Consider the following 13,299-nt stretch of genomic DNA (forward strand, 5'->3'; position numbering starts at 1 on the left):
ATTCTTAAATACTTTACTGGACATGTAGTAGTTCATAAGTACTGTAATGTTGCAAACCAACTTCCATATGAAAAATTATGTAAGAAAATGATTTGCATTCTTGCAGTACAGAATATTAGATTATATTGGTAAACGTCAGATCTTCGTAAGGCTTTGACTTGACTGCTCTGAGAAGGGGCTTTGGACACATACAGGTTATGCCAGGCTAAAAATCTACATGACCTGAGTTAGTCAGGAGTTAACGAGCTCTTAGCAGAGAACAGAGAGTAGACCCAAATGATCTGTGCCCTAGCAAAACACTTCCATTTGATCAGTAGCTCAAAATGGAATACAGACCTCTTAGCAGTGGGGGCAGTCTGGTGTGTGTTTGTCTTCAGCATGTGTAGGAGATAGGCTCCCAGCCAGAGGTGATGCTTGAGTAAGTGTAATTTTGTGTTTAGGCTTCCATAGACGGAGAGGACCTGGTATGATCCAGCATTTGTCTCAGGCAAGTAGAAGGACCTGATGATGTGCATGTACCAAAGCCATGTAACACTACAAATAAAACTAGGCTCTTGGAAAGAAGGAATAGCTGTGACAAGTTTGAATGGAAAAACTGTAAATGAGGGAAGTCTAGAATAAACAGTGTTATCAAATTGGTTTTCATCAACAGCTAATCCAAATTTAACTAAGATCTCTCGGGTTCAGGCTTCATTATCACCTAATGCAGGCTGAACACATCTATCCTGGACACATTGGAGATTTGATATAACACCTATTTAGAGAAGTAATTTACAAGTGGAAGTCTTATCTGTATGGCCAGAGATGTTCATAATTTGTTTAAAGATGTTTGCTATGTATTTGTAAAGATTGAATTTGTTATCAGCGTATTAGAGTGACAGTGACTAAGTCTTGGCATATGTATTTGGAGAAAGAATCTCTCGGCCTTCTGTTTTCAGAGAACTGAATGTTGAGTCCCTCTTTCTTATAGTTGTAGATGTAAAGTGGTAGCCTGAACATGTGTGTGTTTTAAAATCCTGTAAGCAAACCAGATTTTTCATCATACTAAGAAATCTTACTAGTTTTTCTACACCTCCAAAGACATATATGGCACCTTCCTGTCCCTGCCAGAGGATGTGTGCTGTGCTTCTTCCTCTTGAAGAGGAATGATTTTATGGAGAAGTTCTTCCTTGAAACTTTTATTCTGTGGTTCCTTATTCCATCCCTCTACTGAGTGACAGAATTCTTCTGCCACCTAAGCTGCCCTGAGTAATATCCTTGTGGTTTTATAAACTTTGAAAGCTAAGGATATGTGAGATAGAGGTGAGGGCTATCTCAGATTGACGGTGTAGATCCAAAGATACTGCAAGTTAATGGAATTGCTGGGAAATTACACCAGTGAAAGTGAGGTTTTCTTCTGCACTTCTGAAGTATTTGTGAGAATAGTCAAATAGTCTGAAAGTATTCATTTTTTCATAGGACCCTGACAAATAATATCTGGATCTTTACTTGCCATAGATGTGGGGGGAAAAAGACAGTAAGGTCTTTTAAAAATGAAAATCAAGTAGGATCACAAAGATTCAGGAAGATAAGTATCTCCAAAGAAAAAATCAATAAGCCACGTCATATAAACAACTTATATGTAAGTGATAAATCTCTCTACATCTGTTGACCAGTGTAAAGACTGAGTTTTGGCTTTCACATTTGAGTTTATGTACACTAAGTACATGATCCCTTAAGTAAAATCTAAAGGCACAACTTGTTGGAGATGAAGTGAGATGGCACAGGCAGACTCCAGTTTCCAAGAGAAATAACCATCTTTAGTGTTCTTAACTACCTCCAAGCCAAAATACACTATTTCTATGCACCTATTTATGTTATGGTTTCTAAATGTTGTACAGTAAAAGAAAAAAGTGATATGAGAAGAGTAACACCAAGGACCACTGATTTATGTGGACTGGAAACTTAGGAGAAGCAGAAAAAGGAAAAGGAATAAAGCTGGCCTGTTGGACAGCTCTTGACTATACTTGACCTGTTTTAGTTGAAGTAGTTCTGCTTGCCTCTGGCCACAAGCATTTCCTAAAGTCTTTTACCACTAGATGTTTCATCCTTTGCTATATCTTGAGTGGTGTGTGTAGGCTGACCCCTGCACAGTTCTCTTTGCAGGCATCCTTTTGACTCTGAACAACCAGCTCAGCACCGGTTTCTAAAGTTTTGAGATTACTTATGTAATTCTGCAAAAGGACATTCATGCTGTGAAAACGACCTGGAAGCTGCTCTGAAATATGTTCTAGATGTTTACAGTGCTCAGTCAAAGAACATCTGATTTTATTTATTGCCATGAAGTTGTGGGGTGCTGCTGTTATAAAGCACTCTTGAACTTGCTTAAGTCCATTTGACAAGATTCTTAAGACAAGTTTTATCTTATTAATAGATATAAGGAAATCCTTAAGAATTGTTATTAAATAATAAAATTAGAAGAGATGATTGCTCATTTCCAGCTGTCCTGTATCAGCTTAATTTTGAGTACAAGATGCAGAGTTTTACAGGTCTGTTACTCTCCAGACACTGAACTGAGCACTACTGCTCAGTTCTCCTGAAAATTACTTTGGAGTTTAGCTTTGGTGAAATGCTTCAAAACAACGTATTTTTAAAAGGTGCTTATAAATTCCCTTTAGAAGTCACCCTCGTGCTTTGCGGTCTCATGTTACAAACTTAAGTATATTAATTTGGAAGAGGCATATCTTTGATTGTTTGTTACTCAAGACAACCCTTGCCAAAGTCCCCAAAAATATAAGAGCAAGAAAGAGCCCTGAGAGGTGGGGCAGCAGGATGCTGCCTAGCCCTGGTGATCATCTCAAGGCTGATCTGGTAGGACTGGCTAAAAGGGTGAGATGGGGCCCCAGGGCAATTGCCAGCAAGTCACCAATTAATACTAATTGCATGGGAAAATACTGTAAGGCTGCAATTGTCCATCAGGGACTGCAATGAGTTGATAGCAGTGCTGCACCCAAGGGTTGTGTCCCTTGGTATTTACTTCAAGAAGAAAACACAATGCTGCTTGCTGCTCCACTCACTTGCAGTGTTTTAAGATCTGAACTGTAATGAATGTGGAAGAATGTGAAACATCTCACATCTATCATAGAGTTTGGCTTGGGAATATTTGAGTTAAACCAATATTCTAATTGGTTTCAGCAGGAATCATCACAGCCTCATCTTGAGCCAGACACTGCTTCTCGTTTTCTCGTAAGAAGGAAAACAAAGCTGAAGTTGCATGAAATATATGCACATGATAATCCTTTCAAAACAAGAAAACTATAGACATCTGATTTTAAAAGAGCTTTTGGCTTTGCCTTTCTGATTTCCAAGAAAAGCTTTGCAGAAAACTCGGATTTACGCTGCTGCTGTCTCCTCCTCTGCCTAGTGACAGCTGTAAACATCTGCTGAGGATGTCGTTTATTGTTTCATCCTCTAGTTGCTCGTGGAGCATCGCGCCTCCTTGAAAATGGAACGGCTAGTGCAGTGGGGCAGGAGCGAGCAGCCAGCGTGCTCGGAGGCTCTCGAGTGTGCTTACCGGGGGTCGGGAGCAGCCGCTGTGCCCGGGCTCTGTCCAGGGATCACGCCCGGGCAGGGAGAGGCGCTTTCCCGGGAACTTTGGGGAGGCAGGTGGCAGCAGGCGGGGTGGGAAGGGCACGTTGCTCTGTCAGCGCGCTGCGATTTCGCCTCTTCATCCTCCTCTCGGAAAGGCAGACAAGGCTTCCGAGTCCTAAATTGCATTTTGTCTAACTCCTCCCCTATTCCGGCTGCTTGCTCACGCAACCACCCACGGATCCGAAACAAAAATGTGTGAAGCGAGAGAGGGAGTGCTCTTGCCAGCTCAGATTCCATCTCCTCTCTAGGCGCCCGGGTGCCCGTCGTGCGCTGACAGTCTCACTCCTGGACACAGCGGAGCTCTGGCCAATCACAAACACATAGGCATTTCTCTCCCAGTCGTTCTCATCCCCCTGTACTCCAAGAAGAAGAAGAAAAGAGCGGTCCGGGGCTGCGGATGAGCGTGTCTTTGTGCCCTTGCTCCTGGGGCGGGCTGACAGAGGCGGCATTGTTCGCAGGCTGTGCCCGCTTGGCAGCCGGAGAAGGTGGGATCTGCGCCCTGCATACGGAATCGGTGAGCGGCCAGGGACAGGGGTGAGAAGCTCTGAGAGCTGCATTAACACCCAGAGGGAGTTTAAAACAGCTTCTCCTCGTATCTTCTGCAAAGAGGGTCTAGGATGAGGAGTCCTTGTTAATCGAAGGTACTATTTTTATCTTTAGAGTAGCATAAGACAGTGGCCATTTCACTGTTTGGTTGTTTATTAAAATAAGAGTGATACAACTCTTATTATTTCTTCCTCAAGGGAGGAAAGTTATGAAGTCCTCTGTACTCCACAGGAGAATAAATAATACAGTGGCATCGTGCTGAGGGTTATTGAAGATTGTCTATTCCCCTTTATGTGGGCTTAGTTTGCGTTACCAGGAATGAGAAAATCTCTATGTGTTCCCATCAGAGGAAGAAAAAGCTATTTAGTTTTCTTCTCCGTCTTACTTTTTAAGCCAAAAGTTACTATTTATATGCAATAGTAAATTAATTCTGCTAATAGAAATACATTGATAAATAGCTATTAGGCAAGGTAAATGCTTCTTATTACCAGAGACAGTTCCTCACCCCCCAAGGTTCTCCCTGGAGTACAATGCATCCCGTGGAGTGGTAAAAATCTGACATTTGTTGCACATACCTCAGCAGAAAGAAAAATCATTGTTGAGTTTATTTTTCCAGCCGCCTTGCAATGACAATGATTGTGCCAAGCAGATTTTTTCATTGTTGTTGCCAGTATTTCTCATGCGTTCTTAGTACTTCAATCCTATTCTAGTGGATTTTAAATGGCTTTTTTTTTTTTTTTTTTTTTTTTTTAGTTTCTAAGTAAAGATATATTTTGTCTGAGTGTTTGCTGTTCATATTGCTGTCTGTTCTTTGTGGTTGTTATGTCTGTTTTTGAGAGTGTGTACTGCTATTTGGGGATGATAATAAACATGGTCTTAAAAGCAAAAGCCTTGTGGCCATTGTGCATTTTTTGTGCCCAGGTTGACATACTTTTGGGGTGAACAGGCTCAGCTGCATTGAAGACCCCCCCCACAACTCTAAATCTGGAGCTCTTAATAACACAAGTGGTGTTTGAAAGGTTTTTTTCTAAGAAGAGGTTAAAACGAGGAGAGTACAGTGTGTGTACTGAAGAACTTTGCTCAGTTCTGCCAGTGCAGCACCGTTTGTTCTGTGTAATTTGGGAGAACACAGCTTGTACCTCCTGTTTGCCCGATGGCACGTAGCAGCCCCAGAGGACACACGCTGCTTTTTGTGCTTCTGTTCGGTTTTAATCTTTAGGGAGCAACTGTTTCAAAGAATAAACACATTGCCTTGTAGGAGAAACTCCAGAAAACATCCTGCTAGTGACAGCGGCAGCCGCTGCCCATCATCCTGGATGTTCCTCTGCCAAAAACAGTGGGGCTTTGTGAGCTGGCCAGCCAAAGGCTGGGAGCTGCAAACTCTGTATTCCCGAGCATGGCCAAAGGAAATCATGTTTCAAAGTGCTGAATTAAAACTGTGAAGCTGCTGGCTCAAAATGCAGAATCTGTGTTTATCCTGGCCCCCTCAGCCCAGGGATTTCTGTCATCCCCTTTCTGCAGGAGTATCCTGCCCACTAATCCCTACAATCCATCCCCTCAGGCTGCCTGGCGGTGGGGCTGGTTGGGCACCAGGCAAGCAGGTAATGAGCCTGCTCGCTCCCTCCACGCAGGCTTTTAGGTTAAATCAAAATTGGTAGTTTATTATTTTGAATATGCTGCCTTACAGTGGTGTAGAGCTTGTTACTTTTCTTTTACTGATTGCTTTTAACTGGCAAACAAAGTTTCATTTGCTCTTAGTTTAAAGAAGTGGAGTAAATTCATGTTCCTCGCAAAATAATCCCGCATAATATTTGTCTGCTAGATGTTGCATGTCTCACTTATACAGAGGCTTCTATAACCCATTTCCTTCAGAGTATATGCCACTAAGTGGGCAGGGTCAATTTAAAATAAATAGCTTTTGCGTACAAAGTTGACTTCAGTCTATTGTATATGTTTCTGTAAACAAAAAGATGCAGCAGAGTTTGGGCTGGATATAAGCACAGGCAGGGCTTTTGAGATAATGTCTTAACCAGTGCTTCACTGTTTTTTTCAGCCCAGAAGCTTTTGCTTCCTCACTGGGAGAGCCTATATGAAGACCTGTGTGGATGATGTTATAAGGTAAGGAATACACCTTACATGTGTTCTTTAAGTTCTTAATTTTGCATTACTACAAAGTTTCTATGTGAGAAGTTGCTCTACTCTATCTAATTTCTTCTCAGAGAGATTAGCATTCTCCCTTGTTTGGTGTAACAAATAAGCAAGACAATGCAGATGATGGTATGTCTTAAATGATGTTGAATTTCAGTTCATCTCCTATGAGCCTCAAACTGTCCCGTTGGGGAGAGGTTCATGCTGTTTGTTTGGAGGGCCTCTTGGTGCAGCATCACTCACAGTGTTTTATTCAGCTTGGTGATGTTACATTGAAACAGGAGTGTGCAGTGTGTTTTCTGATTCCCAGAAATACCATCACTTCATGGCCTTCCCCTGCCAATTTTAGCGTCACCTTTCCTTCTATACTCTTCTCTGGCTGGGTAGCAGTCCCCATCATCTCTGTGCCCCTGCAGACACAGTGCACTCGAGGCTTTTATCTGCAGGCAGACTGATGATCAACAAACAACACCAACCCCACCTCCTCTCCCAGGGCTTATGTTTTACTCTACCTCAGGCACCGAGTGACCAAATAATTTGTCAATAAATGAAGAATCTATCTGAAATAAATTGATGAGCAAATGTGCAACTCTTCTGATTTGGAGTCCTAAAAGACAGGCTTTTGTGCTAAGCAGTTCACACAGCCTGTATGTGTATTACAAAGTCTAGCAGTGTTAGTATAGTACAGCTGTGCTGCATGTTTCCTTAATCTGCTTGTTTAGAGACACCCAGAATATTCATCTTAATCATTTCCGCTGCATAGTAGGTACAGGAGGAAATACCAGGGAGAGCCCTGTCACTGGGAAAATGCATCATTTGAATGTGTAATGTAAATATTTTAACTAATCAAACGTAAACACTGTTTTGCCTTTAGGATGGGAAAAGACTGTCACAGTCAGAAACGAGCTGACATAGGAGTGACCCTGTATAGATGAGATACAAAATTGTGTTCACACATTTTGGTAATCAAAACAGAGCCCTTAATGAATTGCCTAGTGTGAAAGGAATTACAAACACAAATGTGCCTGACACAAGGCATTCGGAAGTTGCTGCTGTATTAACACTAGAATGAAGGACTTTTCAGGATTCATGGGGATCCAAGGTCTATGGAGAGGATGATGGGAGATGAGAGAGATGATGCAAGATGTGCTGAGGGCTAAACAAAGGGTGGAGACTCTCTGGAGGGAAACCTCAACTCATAACTATGCTCTGAATATCCATGCTCCTGTATGCCACTGACTATGGCTTGTGTTCACCGTGTCAGGACAGTCAATTCAGAAGGGTTCCAAGGGTTAGAAGATGGTAGAAGCAACAAATATACTAGATCCAGCAAGAAGCACCTTATTGCATTCACAGATGGACTGTGGCTTTTCAGCCAGTGGATTCAAAGGAAAGCAGAGTTCTTAGGGAGCTCAGAGTGGTTGCCCATCAGTTCTGCCCATCTGCTTCATGAGTGTGTGGAGACTTGTGTTCAAGTGGTGCTTGACAGAAACCAAACATGTGGTTCAACTTTTGTTGCTGAATGCGGTCCTGAAAAACAGTTTAGGATCCAGAATCCTCCCAGATTCCACCTGACTTCATTGTGCAGTAAATGGTCTTTGGGCATTCATCAGATCGCTAAGCAGAAGAAACATCTGGAGATGATTTCATTGGCTGTATATTCTAGCCCTTGAATTGTCAATATCAGAAGAGGAAGAAACGACACAGAGGATTTGTCTAGATTCCATGGATTGCAAGAAACTAGGTAGATCTTATTTTTGAAGGCACAGATACATGTAAATGCCCAAGCTCACTGCTTTCATTATAGGAATAGCTGGGGAATTTTTCAAGGTTGATTTTTGCTTGTATTACCAACAATGGATAAAACATTAACATCAGCCTCACGTTTGGTATTTCTTTGTTCCAACAGCTGGAAATTTACATTTACACATAGGCCTCAGAGCTAAAAATGTCATTCCCTAGGTTAAAAACCCATAATGATTTTTGTTGTTCTCCTTGATAGGAAAGGAGAACCGAAAACACAAGGAAAAGACAAATAGAAGGGGTAGTCCCCAGATGAAAAATGCTCTCAGTTGGAACAAAGATTAATTATGTATAGTGTAGCCTTAAAAGTGTCATTGTCTGCCACTACTACAGCAATTTAGCTATAGCAAAATGAGCAAATCTATCTATTAAATTATCTATAGAAAGTAGAAGAAATCAAATATTAAATGTCATCAGTGAAGAGAAAATACAATGGCTTTATTTTTTTTTTCAGTAGAAAATTAAGGAGGAAATTGAGAGCCCCTCCTGTGTGGATGAGAAGTGTTCTGCACAGATGAAAATAACATTATCTCAGAATCAAACTTGTATTGCCAGAAAATCTAATCATTTTGTGCAATAACTTCTTTTAATTATTCTCTTGAATACAGATAATCCAAATCTTCTTTATGTCCCAGACAGACATATCAATTTTCATGGGAAAGCATTAATACAGTCAAAAGGAAGAATGTAATTTTTTTTTCCTTTATGAGCAGGAAGTTCATATACTTTTGCTAAAGGGCATTGTGCCTTTTTTTTAAAAAAAAAAAAGTACTTAAAATTACACTCCGTGATTTAGCACAGGGAAAAAGGTAGGAACAGATTGCTCTGTAGTGCTGAATTCACAGCATAATTTTTCTAAAATAAAGTCACAGTATTTGAAAGCTGATGAGAGAGAGGGAATTTGAGAAAAGGGAAGTGCAGTTGAAAAAATTTTGGAAGGAGATTGTAAACTTCAGGGCAGAAGGGAGTTAGATAAAAGAATCTGTGAGAGTGGGAATAATAATGTGAAGAGGAACAGACTGTGCTAGTGATATCTTTTGGCCAAGGTTTTGAAAAGAGTTCAGAATATGATCTGCAATCTTTGTCTTTGAGGGTGGGAATGGGAATTTTTCCATTTACAGGAAAGTCGAGTAAGAATGTCATTGCTCCAGCTGTTAAAATATTTTGAAATCTACTTCAAACTGATTATTTATTGCAGTGCTAAAGTATAAATTATTGTGGACAGACAAAAAAGAGAAATTGGAATCAATCCCAAATAGTGGGTTGAAAGTATAATTTATGCTTCCCTGAGAGGGAATGAGACTGCTAGTCCAGTTCAGCTCATTCCAACCCAATTCTCTGAGAGACTGTTTTTTTAAGGAAACCTCTTCAGATACAGTAGCTGGACGTGAACAAATCTCAAGGTTCAAATCTTCAAGGGAAACTTGGAAGCCTCTGTCAAAGCCAGTGGTAAATAGGATGCGTATTTTGAGGCTGAAAGTGCCATCTGAGTGTGAGTTTACAAAGCATGTGAGGACCACGGCATCCCAAGCATCTCTGGCATACACTTGAGAAAAGACTTGTGTAAGGCAGAGTTTCTGCAGAAAGTGGATGGGCTACAGGGACTGCTCCTGTGCCTCCAGCTTTGTCAGAAGCCCCTTTTTCATCTGGGATAGTCTACGATCTTTGCCTGTTCAGTCATTTCCGTGTAACAAAGTCTTCACCTTCATATCTACATATAACCAGTTCCAGGTGAATATCAGTAACTTTCAGCATTAGGTAAATAAGTCTGAAATGAATTTATCCTTGTGCTGTCTGGACTGTCAGTGGCCTTGGACAATCTGATGTCATCAGACTATCTTGGGTTCTTAGTTTTGCTCTTGTGGCACAGCCAATTCCATTTCGGTGTATGTGAATTAAAGAGAGTATGCTGTAATAATATTTTATATTTACATGGCACATCTCATCCCAGAGGACTTTTTAAATCATGTATATTCAACACCTCTGACCTTTCACATTCCCTTCAGAGCTAGAGAACAAGCATTTTACAAAAGCAGTAAAACCATAGGAATTTTTTCTCTGTAATACTGGGGGGAACTCATTAGTTACAGAATGAATTTTATGTTCCCTAAGCTATGGTTTCAGTTTATGAAGACCTTTATTGAAAATTTCTTCAAGATAAGATGCATGATCTTAGTTTTTATGTACACCACAAAGAGCTAATCCATCCTTTTAAAACTGGACCCCTGGAAATAGTTCCCTCTTGCCTCTAAATGAACATAAAGATGTCACTACCTCTGTACCTTGACTGTCATTTTATCAGTAAATTGTCACCTCTTCCTGAAGGATCTGCCCAAAATGCTATAGTCTGCATTCCCCCTCAGCTGCTATGCATCCTCCCATTGCAGTGTGAGAAATACAGCAAAATGGATGCATCAGAGGAACTTGAGGAATTTGATTGCTCTTTGGGAATTCAGATATAACCGATCCTCTGAGGCCTCGAGCTGAAGAAATTCAGCATGTCTGTGCTTTTGGTCAGCATATGCAGAGGAGGGATGAGCAAGGCCAAAGGAACAAGCCAGAGGAGGAGGATGGCGATGAATCCATCTTCCTGGCACTCTGAGCCTCCTCCTGTAAACACCAGTGGGATGACCCAAAGGCTCTGGGTATCAGTGTCTGTCCCTGCAGCACTGGGTCATTGAGGGAGAGTGTGGGGCCTTTTGTCTTCCCAGGGCATCCCTCTTGTGGTGCAGAGATTCAGCTTACGTGCAGCACTACCTCCACCTCAGTGGGGTCAGATTCCCTCCACTTGGAGAAAAAAAACTCCAGAGGAGCTGCTTTCCTGAATTTTAAAGAAGAAAATAGACATGCAGCCTGTTCTAGTATGGTCTTTGCCAGGCCATTTTGTGGGTTGATTTGGGCCTTATTTAGTCTGTTTTAAACAGAAGGACAACAACATTTCTATTTTAGTTGTATAATTCAGCAAATGGATTACAAAACCACAGTTAGCTGTGACTGTCATGGATGGTAACTCAATTAATAATAGATTAAAAGAATCTTTAAGTTTTCAGTGTATTGTTTTGCCATTTGTCTCTCTTTGTAGCTTGTCTGGATTTAACATAGTTTATTCCATTTAGGAGCATTACTGAGGCAAACCCCATTAAAGCAGGCATTATAGTCCTTGTTTTGATTAGCACTCAAGGCCACTAGATAATGATGCTTAAAAAAAAAAAAAATCTTGTATTTCTCTCATGGTCATTAGCACTCTGATCATTGCCAACCTTCATACAACAGTGCAAGTTTTTTTTTACCTAAATCTCAGAGCCAATTGTGAATGTCTGTAATACAGTCTGTGACATTTGAACTGTAACATTTATCTCAAAAATAACAGTTCTTGCTCTTTCAGTGCTTGCAAGAAATTGGATCTTTATTGGAAATTGGACAGTCAAAAACTATCATTAACTACCTAATAATTTTCAAAGCTATTTTATTGAGGTGATTTTTTGTTTTTTTAGTTTTGTGTTGTGGTGAGGCTTTCTACACATTCAGGTATGTGCATGTTCTTCTCAAACAACACCCTGACCAGAAAAAGCCATTTGTATCACTCCTGACAATACCAGACCATTTCAGCCCTGGACTAATATGGGCAATTAAAATAATTTCCACACATCATGCTTAAACCAGTGACGTGTAATTCTAGGACAAAGCCTCTCAGCACCTCTTTCCAATATTCATCTGCACTCAGAGGATAAGCAGCTGCTATTACATGCTAATGCCTTTTGAGGGTGAATGGCCATTTTAAGGCATGTTATTAACTCTGTGCAAATCAGTGCATTTTCCATCTTAGTGTACAGAGTTGACTTCACATGCTGTTCCCTTTGCAGGTTTTAGTTCTGTTAACCAAAAAGAAAAATGAGAAAAATCATGCATTTGATGAGTTTGGGTTGGCATCTTGAAGGATGGGGCATGTCCATCTGCAATTACATGCTCAGGCTGTGGGGACCAGACCTCTCACCTCACAGGCTTGTGAAGCGGCAGGTCTTTAAGGGCAAAAGGCCAGCCAGGACAATTAACATTTCTAATAACACAGCTGACTTACTTTATTGCCATGTTTTACCTACTGTAGATGTGCACTGGGGAACCTGGAAAGAGGCACTCACTCTAGTGTTTGTCTTTTATTCTTACAGACCCAAGTCACCCTGTGCTCCCACTAATTTGCCAGGTCCAGGTGCGGGAGCCCAGCAGACTCCTGAGATCCTTTGAGCTGCTCATTGAATCCTCAGAGCAAGCTGAATGCTTCTTTGCATGAACATACTTCTTTATTGAGATAAAAATTCTTGCTTTCACCCCACTCCTCTTCCTCCTGAAGAGGGGGTAAAAAAAAAGTGCAAACACACACATACATACACACAGACAAATGGTATAGCATGCAGAGTTTTAGTACAGACTTGCTTTGGCTTGACTGGCTTGTGTGGAGAGTGTATTTCTTGCTGTGGCCATGATCCCCCAGCCCCTGCTCCAGCATTTACAGAACCCATGTGGGATGAGTGGCTAGGAGTGCCAAATGTGTAAAACATTAATATTTTGTTGAGTTGTTTCATGATTCTCCAAACCTTCTGAGCACAGAAGTCTTTTTTATCATACTGCAGCCCAAGCCACGTACTCTCTGCTCTTCTGGTTTGGGCATTTTAAAATGACTTTTGCTCACTAAGGCATCCAGTTCTGTTCTATTCCTACTATTTGTTTTGTCTAGCCTTGCTCGGAGTAGATAATTAATTCAGTAGTTAAAATATCATCATCTTAATGCTCTTTACCATGGATGAAAACCTGCTTGTCTCAGAAGCTGTTATATATGAACCATGTGGAAGAATTGGCTTCAGAGTGGAATAACCCTGGATTATTCAACCAGTCACCACAGTAACCTGTTTTTTTCTGTTATTATTCTTACCTAAATAGTTGCTGTAGTTGAAAGGCATCTCCCAATTTCTAAAACAGAAGAGAGAACCAGATCTCTGGAAGATCTTTTAAAAAAATCCTTTAAAGAATATTTAAATCCTCGCTTGTAAATTCCTGATAAATGCAGAATAAATTCCCACAGTTCATAGTTTCTCGTTATTTGTTTAATTTATACACCATTATAACTGTGAATGAGGTTTTACAAAACCACAGGGACACAATCTTTGCCCTAAAGAG

At 40.8% G+C, this 13,299-nt stretch overlaps 1 protein-coding gene across 9 annotated transcripts in view; it reads left to right on the forward strand.

The window, feature by feature from the left end:
- Positions 1-13,299, forward strand: part of PAG1 (phosphoprotein membrane anchor with glycosphingolipid microdomains 1) — a 111,938-nt gene that overhangs the window by 58,085 nt on the left and 40,554 nt on the right. For 3 of the 9 annotated variants that reach the window (XM_058420690.1, XM_040062949.2, XM_058420701.1), the window contains exons 1-2: positions 3,830-4,144; positions 6,230-6,294. The gene's annotated coding sequence lies outside the window, so the exon portion shown is untranslated. Of the gene's footprint in view, positions 1-3,823; positions 4,272-6,229; positions 6,295-13,299 lie in introns of those variants that run through there. The other 6 variants (XM_058420693.1, XM_058420692.1, XM_040062994.2 and 3 more) reach the window with 3 other exon arrangements.

Source organism: Hirundo rustica, chromosome 1 (genome assembly GCF_015227805.2).
Source record: "Hirundo rustica isolate bHirRus1 chromosome 1, bHirRus1.pri.v3, whole genome shotgun sequence".
Lineage (NCBI taxonomy): Eukaryota > Metazoa > Chordata > Aves > Passeriformes > Hirundinidae > Hirundo > Hirundo rustica.